The sequence below is a fragment of the Equus quagga genome, chromosome 7, assembly GCF_021613505.1.
Source record: "Equus quagga isolate Etosha38 chromosome 7, UCLA_HA_Equagga_1.0, whole genome shotgun sequence".
NCBI classification, from domain to species: Eukaryota; Metazoa; Chordata; class Mammalia; order Perissodactyla; family Equidae; genus Equus; species Equus quagga.
This window is the reverse complement of record NC_060273.1, coordinates 100,327,851-100,341,337: the sequence shown is the minus strand read 5'-3', so window position 1 is coordinate 100,341,337 and position 13,487 is coordinate 100,327,851.

The window sequence follows — 13,487 nt, the reverse complement described above, 5'->3', positions numbered from 1 at the left end:
TTTCCTCCTCTCATCTCTAACTTCTGCCAGCTATTGATCTGTTCTGACATTCTAGTTTTCTCCTTTTGAGAATTTCATATAAATAAAACCACATAGTATGTAACCTTTTGGGACTGACTGCTTTCACTCAGTATAATGCCTTTGAGATTGGTCCAAATTGTGTATATCAACGTTCATTTGCTTTTAGTAGTCCATTGTATAGAATGTGCCACATGTTTTTAAAACCACTTACCCACTGAAGGATGTTTAGGTTGTTTCCATTTTTTTTGTGAGTATAAATAGAACAGTTAAACATTTGTGTACAGGTTTTTGTGTGTAAATATGTTTCCATTCCTTGAGTAAAGACTTAGGCTAGGATTGCTGGGTCACATGGTAAGCGTATGCTTTATTTTGTAAAAACTGCTGAACTATTTAGTTGCTATGCCATTTTGTGTTTTTATCAGCAATGTTTAGAGTTCCAGTTGCTCCACATACTTGACAGCACTTACTATTGTCAGTGTTTTTTATTTTCACCATCCTATTAGGTATGCGATAGTGTCTGATCATGGTTTTAGGTTGTATCTCTCTAATGGCTGTTAATGTTAAACATCTTTTCATGTGCTTATTATGTCACTGTTTTAGTCTGTTCAGGCTGCTATAACAAAATGCCACAGACAGTGTAGCTTATAAATAACTGACATTTATTTCTCACAGTGCTGGAGGCTGGAAGTATAAGATTAAGGCGCCAGCATGGTCTGATTCTGGTGCAGACCTTTCTGGTTGCAGACTGCTGACTTCTTGCTGTGGCCTCACATGATGAAGGACAAGCAAGCTCTTTGGAGCCTCTTTTATAAAGACACCAATCCCATTTGAGAGAGCTTAGCCCTCATCACCTAATCACCTCCCAAAGGCCCCAAAAAGTTCTGCTAATACCATCACATTGGGCATTAGGATTGCAGAGTCCAGAAATAGAGACAAACAAATATGGCAAACTGATTTTTGACAAAGATGCAAAGACAATTCAATAATGGGTAGATTTTTCAACAATGGTGTTGGAGCCATTGGACAGCCATATACATAACAATAAACCTCAACCTAAATATCACAACTTGTACAAAAATTAACTCAAAATGGATTATGAATCTAAATATAAAATAAAACTACGGAACTGTTAGCAGGAAACATAGGAGAAAACCGTCATGACTGGGATTAGGCAACGAATTCTTGGATACGACACCAAAATCACAAAACATAAAAGAAAAAAAACTGACAAATTGTAGTTCATCACAGTGAAAAACTACAAAAAATACTGTGAAGAGAATGAAAAGATAAGCTACAGATAAGAGGAAAAAAATACTTGCAAAACGCGTATCCGACAAAGGACTTGTATTCCAAATATGCAATGAACTCTCAAACTTAATAGTAAGAAAACAACTTAATTTTAAGGTGGTCAAAACTCTTGAACAGACACTTCACCAAAGAGGATGTATGAGTGACTGTTGTAGGGACAGCTCATCATATTGGATAAAAAATCAAGACTCATCTACATGATGCCTGCAAGAAATGTGCTTTAAATATGAAGACACAAATAGGTTAAAAGTTAAAAAAATGGAAGAAGTTTTATCGTGCTAGTATTAATGAAAAAAGCTAGAATGGCTACACTACTATCAGGCCAAGCAGAATTTAGAGCAGAGAATATAACCAGGGATAAAGACAGTCAATTTAGTAATGATAAGCGTCAATGGACATGATAATCCTAAATGCTTTAGCACCTAATAAAAGAGCTTCAAATACTGAAGTAAAAATTGATAGAACTGAAAGGGTAAACAGGTAAGTTTACAATTATTGTTGGAAATTTCAATACCCATCTCTCAATAATTGATAGAAAAAGTAGGCAGAAAATCAGTAACGATATAGTAGGCTTGAAGATCATTAGCAACGAACTTGATGTAATCAACATTTACAGAACATACCACCCAGCAGCAGCGGAATACACATTCTTTTTAAGTGTGCACGGAACATTTATCATTATAGGCCATTTTGTGGACCATAAAAGAAATCTCAGTAAATTTGTTTATTTATTTTTTATTGTATTAAGAGAGCTTACCACAAGATCTACCCTCTGAACGAAGTTTTAAGTGTGCAATACAGTAATGTTAACTATAGGCACAATGTCATACAGATCCCTAGAACTTATTCATCTCACATAACTGAAACTTGATACCCTCTGAACAGCAACTCTTTGTTTCCCCCTCCCCCTAGTCCCTGGCGACCACTATTCTATTCTCTATTTCTATGATTTTGACTATTTTAGATACCTCATATAAGTGGAATGATGCACTGGCTTATGTCACTTAGTATAAAGTTCTCCAGCTTCATTCATGTTGTTGTGTAAAGCAGGGTTTCCTCCTTTTTTAAGGTTGAATGATATTCTGTTGAATGTACCACATTTTATTCATTGATATACATTTGGTTTGTTTACATAGCTTGGCTATTGTGAATAATGCTGCAATGAACATGGAGTGCATATATCCATCTATCTCTTCGAGATCTGATTTCAATTTTTGTGGATATAGACCCAGAAGAGGGATTGCTGGATCCTATAGTAATTCTATTTTTTAAAATGTCAATAAATTTAAAAGAATTCAAGTCCTACCAAGTGTGTTCTCTGACCACAATGGACTTAAATTAGAAATGAGTAATGTTCCACTTCAAATTAGCCAGAAAGAACAATGTTTTCCTACTAGTTTCCTCATAAATTCCAAGGTTGGCTCTCATTGGATCAATTGGTCATGTGTTTATCCTGACACCAATCACTGCACTAATTGGCAAAGTCTATGTCAAATGCTCACTCCAACACATGAACCAAGAATAGGAGAGAAATGGTTCTCTAAAGGAATATCAAAGTGATAGTACCAGGATAAGGATTCTGGGGTAGGCAAAATTATTAGCTATCCACTACTAAAAGCTACTAGAACTAATTAGTGAGTTTAACAAGGTTGCAGGATACAAGGTCTCAATATACTAGAAAAAAATTGTATACTTCTATATACTAACAAGAAACGATTGGAAAAGGAAATAAAAACCAATACCATTGATAATAACATAAAAAATATTAAATACCTAGGAATAACTCTGAAAAAAGATGTGAAAGACTTGAACACTGAAAAATACAAAGTATTGCTGAGAGAAATTAAAGAAGACCTGAAAAACAAATAGAGATTTACCTTGCTCATGGGTTGGAAGACTCAATATTGTTAAGATGTCAGTTCTTTCCAAAATCTATAGATTTAACACAATCCCAATCAAAATTCCAGCAGACTTTTTTGTGGACATTGACAAGCTGATTCCGAAATTCATATGGAGATGCAAAGGATTTAGGATAGCCAAAACAACTCTGAAAAAGAACAACTTTGGAGGGTTCACACTACCTGATTTCAAGACTTATGAAGTATAGTACACAAAATAGCTTGGTGTTGGCATAAAGATAGACAAATAGATCAATGGAACATAATGGAGTGTCCAGAAGTAAACCCAACATCTATGGACAACTGATCTTTTTTTTTTTTTAACAAGGGCAATGTGGTGGAAAAAGTATAGCCCTTTCAACAAATAGTGATGAAAGAATTGGTTACTTAAGTGCAAAATAACAAACTTAGATCCTTACCTCACGTAATATACAAAAATTAACTCTGAATGGATCATAGGCTTAAATGTAGGAACTAAAACTATAGAATTTCTAGAAGAAAACATAGGAGAGAATCTTTCTTACCTTGATTTATGCAGAGATTCCTTAGACCCCCCTATCTCTAAAAGAACAAAAGGAGGGGCTGTCCTGGTGGCATAGTGGTTAATTTCACACGCTCACTTAGTGGCCTGGGATTTGTGGGTTCAGATCCTGAGTACAAACCTATGCACCGCGTGTTGAGTCATGCTGTGGCAGCATCCCACATACAAAATGGAGGAAGATTGATGCAGAAATTAGCCCAGCGACAATATTCTTCAAGCAAAAAGAGGAAGATTGGCAACAGATGTTAGCTCAGGGCTAGTCTTCCTCACCAAAAAAAAGAACAAAAGGATATATTTGGCTTCATCAAAATTTCAAACTTCTGTTCTTTGGAAGACACTGTTAAGAGAATGAAAACACAAGCCACAGACAGTGAAAAAGTATTTGGAAGATATATATTTAATAAAGGACTTCTATCCAGAATACTTAAAAAATTCTCAAAACTCTATTATAAGAAAGCAAACAACCCAATTAAAAAATTGGGCCATTTGAACAGATACCTCACCAAAGAAGATATACAGAAGACAAATTAGCACCTGAAAAGATTCTTCACACCATTAGTCATTAGGGAAATGCAAGTTAAAACCACAATGAGATACCATTGCACATCTATCGGAATGGCTACAATGAGAAAGACTGACCATGCCAAATGTTGACATGGATGTGGAGGAATTGGATTTCTCATGTACTGAGGGTGGGAATGTAAAATGATACAATCACTTCAGAAAATAGTTTGGCGTTTTCTTAAAAAGTTAAACGTACACTTACTATATTCCACTCCTAAGTATTGACATAGTTTTTTCCTCATGCTTTGCATATTTTCATTATAGTAATCATATTGTTTTATGATTGTTTTCATGTCTGCCTCCTTTTGCCCTGTCCACAGACTGCATACTCCTTGGAGGTGGGAAATCTTTCAATTTTATATGCTGACTTTCTTGCACAGTCTCTAGTAAGCATTTAATAAATATTTATTTAAGAAATTACTAAGAACAATAAAGAAAATAAGAAAAATTCATTATTGAATATGAATTTTACTTAGTCTCTTTTATAGTATAGCATAATGTTTTAGTCTATTTATTTTCACTTAAAATTATATGGTAATGTTTCCCCCATGTTATTGCAGATTTCTGATTCATTCATGGTAATGGCTATATAATAATAAATTCCATTTATTATAATAGAATTTATAATTTCATCTATTTTTCCCTATTGTGAATAGTATTGTTGCAAACATTTTCTTATTTTAAGTAATTTCATTAGGATAGATACCCAGGAGTGGTATTACTAGATGAAAGGCTATGAACAATTATACTAAATTATTTTAAAGTACACTTAGCTACAATCGGAGCATGCAGTTCCCAAAACAGGGTCTTAGCTATACCTGGGTAAATTTTTTTAAATTTACTTTTAAATCAGGGAAATAATCTGTTAAGAAATTGGGCCTAATCTGTTTGGGTTAAAAAAACCTACCTGTTTTCAATATTGATGGTTCTTTCTCCCACATGTGGCAATAATTTTTTAAAACAATTCTACAGTTGCAATTTATCTGTTTAAGAATATGTTTTATCCACTCTTAATTCATCCTGGGTAACCATCAGAAATTCTCATGTGAGTGTGTAAAGATATAAAATACTCTATCTTGGGGGCTGGCCCCGTGGCCGAGTGGTTAAGTTCGCGCGCTCTGCTGCAGGCAGCCCAGTGTTTCGTTGGTTCAAATCCTGGGCGCGGACATGGCACTGCTCGTCGGACCACGCTGAGGCAGCATCCCACATGCCACAACTAGAAGAACCCACAACGAAGAATACACAACTATGTACCGGGGGGCTTTGGGGAGAAAAAGGAAAAAATAAAATCTTTAAAAAAAAAAATACTCTATCTTGTTCCAAAATGATTTGAGATTTTATTAAATTCTGGTGTGAAATGTAAGAGAAAATAACAAAACAAGAAACGACTTTTTGGAGGACTGTATAAACAGCCAAGTGTAGGGTTCATCAAATGAGAGAAGGGCAACTATAAGACTGGACTATATTGCTTTAACGTACTGTCAATACTTTGATCATCTTCAGAGAAGAATTGGATTCTGGAAATTTTTATTAGTTTTTGTCTTTTGCTTTTAGTAAAAGTGCTATTACATAAATGATAAAATACGTTGCATTGAAGGAGAGTTACATTTTTGGTCACCCCTAAGAATTTGGTGTGTGTATCCATCAAAAACTTTGGTGTTACTTAATTGTAAGTAACACATTCTGACTTAAGCAGTAAAAGGATTTGTTGGAAGGATGTCAAACAGTTCACAGAACTGACGGAATTGAAGAACCAGGTATGAAAATGAGCAGGGGAGTGGGTAGAGGGAATTAGAGCCAAGGAAAGTTTGGGCCAGGACCTCACCCCCAGCTTTGATGCTGCTGGACACTGCCAATGCTAGATTCTCATTTCTTTCTTCAACAATCTTCCAGGCTCCCCTGTATCTTTGCCACACCCTCTCAAGAATCAAAGTTGGTGGGGTAAATGACTGGCCAAGCAGGTGCCCTTCCTCCTAAGGAGTAGGAAACAGAAGGAGGGTGGGATCCTGTTTCCCACCAGCCCTAATACAATGAAGTATCTCCTCAAATAGGAAGGAGGTTTGGGTTATGGTTATATTAACAAAACAAAACAAACATAGATCTGTTACAACATCTATTGATTCTTGATGATTATAGGATCATTTTTCATTTTCCAATGGTTTATATAATGTATACAGTGGAGGTTCTTTAACTGTGGCCCATGCATGGTTAGGTAAGGCTAAGGAAGGCCATATATACCCTGAAATTGTATGCAGAATTTTGGTCTATGTGCCTTTTGCATTTTGGGGGTGGTGGGAGGATCCACAACTTTTGTTAGATTCTCCAAGAGGCCCACAATCTAGAAAAGTTAAGAAATACTACCTGGTGGTGGGGGGTGATGTCAGCAACATGGTGGAGTGAGCTGTTCCCTTTGTCTCTCCCTCTTTGAACTACAACTAAAGGGACATTCATTGATCAGGGGAGGATACCCACACAGCACATCAGGACGTCTGAGAGATCTGCACAGCTATACATCCGAAGGTGGATGGACTACCACCTGGGGAGGTGGTGGAGATAGGTGAGCAGTCTCCTGCCCCCAGGCAGCCCAGTACATGTGTGTGACTGCTCTCCTGGCTGGAGTGCTTATATCACAGCTGCAGCCCTGAGGGTAGGAGCACGCCTCAGTGTGACTGCAGAAACAGGTGATGGCAGCCTTGAGCCCCCGTGTGATCACTTGCCTGTCTGGCGGGAGAGTCTACAGGGCCATGTGATCCACAGGGAGTGGAATTGGCAGTCCAAAATATATGGAACAAGAAACAAGGGAAATAAAAAACAACTGGAAAACAAGTAATAAAATGGCTGCATTAAGCCCTCGTATATCAATAATCACTCTAAATGTAAATGGGTCAAATTCCTCAATCAAAAGACACAGAGTGTCTAGATGAATTAAAAAACAAGACCCAACAATTTGCTGTCTTCAGGAAACACATTTCAGCTCTAAAGACAAACATAGGCTTAAAGTGAAGGGATGGAAGACGATACTCCAAGCTAATGGAAAGCAAAGAAAGCAGGTGTTTCCATACTTACATCAGACAAAGTAGACTTTGAGATAAAAAAAAATGAGAGACAAAGAGGGGCAGTATATAATGATAAAAGGGACATTCCACCAAGAGGACATAACACTTGCAAATATATATGTACCTAACACATGAGCACCAAAGTACCTAAAGCAACTGTTAATTGACATAAGAGGAGACATTAACAGAAACACAATAATAGTAGGGGATCTTAACTGTCATCAATGGATAGATCAACCAGATAGAAAGTCAACAAGGAAATAGTGGAACTAAATGAAAAACTAGACCAGGTGGACTTAAGAGATATATACAGAACAATCCATCCAAATCCATCCAAAATCACCAGATACACATTCTTCTCAAGTGCACATAGAACATTCTCAAAGAAAGACCATATGTTGGGGAACAAGGTAAGCCTCAATAAATTTAAGAAGATTGAAATCATATCAAGCATCTTTTCTGACCATAATGCTATGAAACTAGAAATCAACTACAAAATAAGAGCTGGGTAAGTGACAAACAGGTGGAGACCAAACAACATGCTACTGAATAACCATTGGATCAACAAAGAAATCAAAGAATATCTGGAGACAAATAAAAGTGAAAACACACCATACCAACTCAGATGGGATGCAGCAAAATTGGTCCTAAGAGGGAAATTGATAGCCAAATAGGCTCACCTTAAGAAACAAGAAAAATCTCAAATAGGCAGTCTTAAGCTACACCTAACAGAACTAGAAAAAGAACAAACAAAGCCCAGAGTCGGCAAACGGAGGGAAATAATAAAAATTAGAGCAGAAATAAATGAAATTGAAAGAAAGAAACAAACAAAACAGTAGAAAGATCAATGAAACTAAGAGCTGGTTCTTCAAGAAGATAAGCAAATTGATAAACCCTTAGCCAGACTCACTAAGACAAAAAGAGAGAATAAATGAATAAATAAAATTAGAAATGAAAGAGGAGAAATTACAATGGATACCACAGAAATACACAGGATCATAAGAGAATACTGTGAAAAACTATATGCCAACAAATTGGACAACCTAGAAGAAATGGATAAATTCTTAGACTCACACAACCTCCCAAAACTGAACTGAGAAGAAATAGAGATTCTGAATAGACCAATTACAAGAGATTGAAAGAGTAATCAAAAACCTCCCAAAAAATAAAAGTCCAGGACAAGATGGTTTCTATGGGGAATTATATCAAACATTCAAAGAAGATGTAGTACCTATCCTACTCAAACTGTTCCAAAAAATTGAAGAAGACAGAACACTTACTAACACATTTTATGAGTCAACGCCACCCTGATCCCAAAGCCAGACAAAGACAACACAAAGAAGGAAAACTACAGGCCAATATCACTGATAAAACACAGATGCAAAAATCCTTAACAAAATATTGGCAACCCAAAACAGCAATACATCAAAAAGATCATACACCATGATCAAGTGGGATTTATACCAGGGACACAGGGATGGTTCAACATCCACAAGTCAATCAATGTGATACACTACATTAACAAAATGAGGAATAAAAACCACATGATCATCTCAATAGAGACAGAGCAATCATTTGACAAGATCCAACATCCATTTATGATAAAACCTCTCAATGAAATGGGTAAGAAGGAAAGTACCTCAACATAATAAAGGCCATATATGACAAACCCACACCAAACATCATACTCAAGTGGGAAAAACTGAACGCCATCCCTCTGAGAACAGGAACAAGACAAGGGTGCTCACTCTCACCACTGTTATTCAACATAATATTGGAGGTTTTGGCCAGAGAAATTAGGCAAGAAAAAGAAATAAAAGGGATCCAAATTGGCACTGAAGAAGTGAAACTCTCGCTGTTTGCACATGACATGATTTTATACAGAAAACCCTAAAGAATCCATCAGAAAAGTATTAGAAATAAAACTACAGCAAAGTTGCAGGGTACAAAATCAACTTACAAAAATCAGTTGCATTTCTATACTCTAAGAACGAACTAACAGAAAGAGAACTCAAGAATACAATCCCACTTACAATTGCAACAAAAAGAATAAAATATCTAGGAATAAACTTAACCAAGGAGGTGAAAGACCTATACAATGAAAACTATAAGACATTATTGAAAGAAATCGATGATGACATAAAGAAATGGAAAAATATTCCATACACACGGACTGAAAGAATAAACCTAGTTAAAATGTCCATACTACCTAAAGTGAACTACAGATTCAATGCAATCCCAATCAGAATCCCAATGACATTCTGCACGGAAAAAGAACAAAGAATCCTAAAATGCACATGGGGCAACAAAAGACCCCAAATAGCTAAAACAATCCTGAGAAAAAAGAACAAAGTTGGAGACATCACAATCCCTGACTTGAAAATATACTACAAAGCTGTAGTAATCAAAACAGCATGGTACTGGTACAAAAACAGATGCACAGATCAATGGAACATAATTGAAAGCCCAGAAATAAAACCACACATCTACGGACAGGTGATCTTTGACAAAGGAGCTAAGAACATACAATGGAGAAAGGAAAGTCTCTTCAATAAATGGTGCTGGGGAAACTGGACAGCCACAAGAAAAAGAATGAAGCTAGACAACTATCTTTGACCATACATATAAATTAACTCAAAATGGATGAAAGACTTGAAGGTAAGATATGAAACCATAAAACTCCTAGAAGAAAATATAGGCAGTACACTCCTTGACACTGGTTTTAGAAGGATCATTTCAAATACCATATCTACTTGGGCAAGGGAAACAAAAGAAAAAATAAACAAGTGGGACTTCATCAGACTAAAGAGCTTCTGCAAGGCAAAGGAAACCATGATCAAAATGAACAGACAAACCACAAACTGGGAGAAAATATTTGCCAATCGTATATCTGACAAGCAGTTAATCTCCAAAAATAGATAAAGAATTCATACAGCTCAACAACAAAAAACCAAACAACCCAATCAAAAACTGGGCAAAAGATCTGAACAAACATTTTCCCAAGGAAGATACATGGAAGGCCAATAGGGACATGAAAAGATGTCAAACATCACTAATCATCAGGGAAATGCAAATGAAAATTACAATGAGACATCATCTTACACCTGTTAGAACGGCTATAATTACCAAGACCGAAATGCAACAAATGTTGGAGAGGATGTGGAGAAAAGGGAACCCTCATACACTGCAGGCAGGAGTGCAAACTGATGCAGCCACTTTGGAAAACAGTATGGAGAGTTCTCAAAAAATTAAAAATCAAAATACCATATGATCCAGCCATTCCACTAGTGGGTATTTATCCAAAGAACTTGAAATCAACAGTTCAAAGAGATTTACACACCCTTATGTTCATTGCAGCATTATTCACAATAACCAAGATGTGGAAGCAACCCAAGTGCCCATTGACTGATGAATGAATAAAGAAGATGTGGTGTATAGATATACAATGGAATACTACTCAGCCATAAAACAGGACAAAATCGTTCCATTCACAGCAACATGGATGGATCTTGAGGCTATTATGTTAAGTGAGATAAGCCAGACAGAGAAAAACAAACACCATATGATTTCACTCATATATTTAAGATAATAAACAAATACATGGACAAAGAGAACAGATTAGTGGTTACCAGAGGGAAAGGGGTTTGGGGGCCAGGGGTAAGGGATAAAGAGGCAGATATATATGGTGAATGACAAATAATAATGTACAACTGAAATTTCACAATGTTATAAACTATTATGACATCAATTAAAAAAAAGAAAAGGAAATTACCTGGAATGGTCTACTTTCTCCCTGTGAAATTTCATTTGCTTGTAATTGTCGCTAGTATTACAACCTTTTGTCCGCTAGATGGTGCTGTTCTATGCATTTTCAAACGAATCACAAGCTTGCTTGATATGAAGGAAAAAGTGCAGTGGTGTAAATGGCAAGTTCTCAAGATCATTTTAGGGTCGGAAGGAGTTTTAGAAATCACATAGCTCAACCTCATTGTTCTACAAATGAAGAAACTTATGCCAAAAAGGTTAAGGGAGAGCTTTGACTGGAACCAGGAACACCTGGAGCTGGGGCTCTCCTCCTTCAATGGTAACAACACTTTAAGCAAGTGCCTCTGGCTGCTGAGGGACTGGGGTGGTACTGGCTGTGGACTTTGGCTTCTTTGGCTCTGAGACATTTGTAAATTTCATTTACAATCATGACTTGAAATCCAGTCCTTCTGCCCTGAGCGATGGTGGTAGTGCTGAGGAGCGCATTAGTAAGGAGGGCGCTTGCACCGATCCTTCCCCGTGACTAACTCTCCACGGCCCACTTCTGTGGATGGCTTTGGACATATCTTATAATTAAGTGCATTATGTTCTTTCCCGAGCCAATAGCAACCCTATAAATGTGTGCATAAGGAATATTGATGACATATAAGGGACATGCTATAAATTTTGGTGTTTGGATTCCTCAGACATGAAGAGAGAGAAAACTCTAGCCAAATGAGGAGACAGCTCTGGGAAAGTGGCTGGATACATTCCCTGCAGTATCCTTTGTGTACAGACCACTAGACCAAGGCACAAAGCGGAGCCACGGCGTCTGCTCAGGACTCAACTCTCTAGGGGATAATCCTTCCAAACTTCTCCCAAAAAAGAGTCTCCAGTGCCTAAGTCTTCAAAAGATGTGCTCTTTATTTTTTGCCTCCACTTCCCTGTTCTCTTTGTTCCTCGGTCCTTTCTGACTTTGACTTTGGCGATATCCTCAGCCACACTCTAGCCAAGGCAGGAACCAAAGTACTCACCATTCACACCTTTTTCCACCAAAGCTAACAATATTGAATCAATAAAGTGCTCTTTGAAAAAACAATCTTTTCATTTGTGCTGAGAAACAGATGCAATTATATTTAAAACTCAATGTTGTGTCTTAAATTTCAGTAAACAACTGTGAAGCTCCCTATAATGGATAGTCGCTGTTTGTCTCTACAAGTCCACTGTCCTTTGTGCCCAGGATGCTGACTTTTATTTCATGATTTCCTATTCGGTTTGGCCAGTGGGAGGCACCAGCAAGAGATGGGAAGGTGGGAGGAGACAAAGCTGGGGAATTTATTTCCCTACAGCTCCGTCTGGTGGGTCACTGGGCAAGTTGGCTGTGTCCTTTATCCTCTGCTGAAGGCCCTGCTCCTGTCACCCAGCCCTCTCCTACAGCTGGGACTTTCTGGTTTCCAGTAACTCCTGTTCCTTCTTTTGCTCCCTCCAGACTAGGGGTGTTAGGAGCTTGTGGCTATGACTGGTCATGGAGTGCTTCCTTCTCCCTTGCCGTTTTTCCTTAACCCTGTTGCCTCCTTTGTAAACAGACATGTCATTAAAATCTCTTCTTCTTTCCATCTGTTTTCAGCCAAAACCCTGACCCACTCAGCCAGAAACATCACTGAATTTCTTAATATGAGATTACTTATAAACATCTATTTATGATGCTGGATTTGTGTGTGAATTTTCAAACCGAAACATTAATGGTCAAGTTTTATTAGATTTAGTCTCGAAACATTTGCTGAGTGTGTTGGGGCAGAGGAAAATCCTTTTTCTATTCACCTTGTGTTCTTCTGGTTGGACTAATAATAAAATTGACACAACACCAGATTAACAGGAGAAAAACCCAGTTCAGTCTGTGCGTATTGGAGATCATAGAGGAATGACGCTCAGAGAGTGGACAAAGCAGGCAGTATATATGTTTTACACAAAGAAACTATACATCTGTGAGGAATGACGGGGCAAAGAAACTTAGATCTGAGGGATGTAGTTAGTGAGGAATTTCAGCAGAGTTTAGGCTTCAGGTAGTAAATCAACAAGGCTGTTGATACAGGTTTCTCGGCCCTGCATCCCTTAACTGGTGATAAGGATGCTGGGAGAGCAAACTTTCACGGGGGAGATGTATTCCCTGCTTTCAGGGGGAACAGAGACGGGAGGGTCAGAATGCCCTTTTTGCTTCTCAACTAACTTTAATTCAAAATAATCGATATGCTATTGTAGGGTATTTTGGGGTGGGCTGCCCTGGGCCCCAACAAGTGCCAGGCAGGATGCGAGGCACTTCAAGTCTCCCATTTGATGCTCATCACAACCCTCTGG